This window comes from Palaemon carinicauda, unplaced genomic scaffold (assembly GCF_036898095.1).
Source record: "Palaemon carinicauda isolate YSFRI2023 unplaced genomic scaffold, ASM3689809v2 scaffold283, whole genome shotgun sequence".
NCBI lineage: Eukaryota > Metazoa > Arthropoda > Malacostraca > Decapoda > Palaemonidae > Palaemon > Palaemon carinicauda.
Window position 1 is genome coordinate 80,001 of NW_027170489.1, and position 2,734 is coordinate 82,734.

Consider the following 2,734-nt stretch of genomic DNA (forward strand, 5'->3'; position numbering starts at 1 on the left):
AGTTTGGTCGGCCTTGTGTTATATAAATTGATAATGGCAGTATTTTTGTGTCCAAATATTTCAGAGACAAAATGAAAGAGCTAGGTATCAAACTGGTAACTTCCACCCCGTATCACCCAGAATCACAAGAGATTGTAGAACGTTTCCATGAAACAGTTGCTTACAAACACTTTGTAATAACTTTGAACATGACTGGGAAGAAAAACTACCTTTTTTTTTATTAGCAATACGATTGGCACCTAATGACACTACAGGATTTACTCTTTTTGAGTTGTTGTTCGGTCATACAGCTGAAGGACCTTTAGAAATTTTAAGGAGTAAATCAATGCTTCAACAGGGTAAAGAAGGTTAAAATCGGAATTTTGAGAATTACAAGGAGAATTTAAGGAAAGCCTGGAAATTAGCAATAGAAAACGAGATCAACAACCAAGGGGAAACTAAAAGAAGATACGATCTTAAGGAAAAGGAGAAAAATTTCCGTGTGGGAGATAAAGTCTTTGTATTAATTTAGAAAAAAGTCCCTTATTAACTTCGAAGGTCCTTTTCCTATTTCAGGAAAAGGGGGCAATTTAAATTACTTAATTGATATCGTTAGTCCTAGAACTAAGTAGCTGCACATAAACTTGCTAAAAGAAATACAATGCACGCATAGTACCATTAACAACCGTGTCACTGTGAGAAATTAGTTTTGAGAAAAACTCTAATGTGCTTAAGAATTTCAACTTATTTAACTCCAGTCTAGAAGAAGAAAAACAGAGTGAATTAGATAATATTTTTTCTGAATTTTCCAGAAACTGTTAGTGATAAATTAGGTTTAACTAATTTTTTAGAACATGATAAAGCAAATTCAGTAAAAAAGAGAATTAAGTATATGTTGAATAATGATTTGATAGTTCCTAGCAAGAGTGAATGGTATTCTCCGATAGTTCTGGTAAAAAAGGAAAATGGATCAGATAGGTTGTGCATTAATTTCAGAAAAGTAAATAACGTTACTAAGCAAAGTAATTTTCCATTTTCCAGGATCGACGATTGATTAGATAGGATCAGGAATGCTAAATTCATCCCCAAGCTTGATTTGGCCAAACGTTATTGGCAAGTACATCTAAACAGACGAGCTAGAAAAATATTCGCTTTTATAACAACTTTCGGTAGTTATGAACCTGAAGTATTGACTTTTGTGTTAAGATTGCAGCCAGTACTTTCCAAAGATTAATGAATAAAGTTTTAAATGGTAGTGATAACTGTCTTGTGTATTTAAAGGATATTGTTATATCTTCAGAAACTTGGGAAAAACATTTACGAATAGTAGCTGAAGCCCTGGCAGCCCTTGAAAAAGAAATCCTTCTAATAAATTTAAAGAAAAGCAAATTTGAGAAATCGTATATCTTTTATTTAGGGCATGAAGTGGGTCTCAGTAAGATTTTTTTTAAAAGTGGGATCACAGAAGCTATCATCAATTTCCCAATTCCAGCAACTAAAAGCAGGCCATGAGATTTCTCGGGTTGGTTTCATATTTCAGTAGATTTGTACCTAATTTCTTCAGTTTTTTCAGAGATAAGTGCTTCCATATCTAATCTTTTTAAGAAGGGTCGAATATTTATATTTGATGAGTAATATGTAGAAGCTTTCAATGAATCAAAGGCCGTAATGCTTCACGAGCCAGTATTATTGTTACCTGATTATAGCAAGGAATCTAATTTAGTGATCGATGCTAGTGACATTTGTAAAGGAGGTTTCTTGTTGTAAGAAGTGAATAGGATGAAGCAACCAATCCCATATTATTTAAAGAAATTGAATAAAGCTCGACAAAATTATTCAACTATTGAAAAGAAATTGTTTAGTTTAGTTTCAGCCTTACAATAATTTGAGATTTATTTACGTAGTATGTGTTGAATGAATGGAATGCAAAAAAAGAGTGTTTTCCTGATGGTAAGTTGAAGCTTTATACGGATGTTCCTCAGTTTGATGATGAATGTGTCTCATCATTGCACACGTTTAAAAAAAAAGTAAAATCAGTAGGTTTTCTTTTATTTTCCTTTAGGGACGTGTCATGGGTAGATGCAATACTTTTAAAACGATGTTATAAGAGACAAAAATATCTATTCCCAAAGTGTGAGCAGTGAGGCGAGGCAAGATCCGACCACAGTATTGTTTGGGCAAACCTGTCATCACTTCATTGTCGTCAGCATTTTGAGAGCAAACCGAGCCTCGACGAGAGCGCCTGCCGCGATAAGGGGATTGTCCTGTTGAGACCAAGATGTCATCGTCTTAATCAGTGGAGTCAGCATATTTTAAGAAACCAACCGTGAGGGAAATCTTTGTTTAGGATATATGTTATCATAGAAGGAGACGTGCTGCCCTTTTGTTACGACTTAATACGTGGTCCCCATTGCTTCAGGAATTTCTTCTAGAAGCTTCCTTGGCGTGATCAAAGTAGGTGTTTATGAGGAAGCCAATAGACAAATAAAATTGTTAAAAAGAACGCCTTCTGTGGAAATGACCGCTGCCCACTGAAATTATCTCGGCCCATCATGGGTATATAAACTTTAAGAAGATATTGTCCAAGATTGTCTCTTATAACGATGTTATAAGACACAAAAATATCTATTTCCAAAATGTGATCACCGAGGCAAGGCGAGATCTGACCACAGTATTATTTGGTCAACCTTGTCATCACTTCACTGTCGTCAGCATTTTGAGAGCAAACCGAGCCTCGATGAGAGCGCCTGCCGCG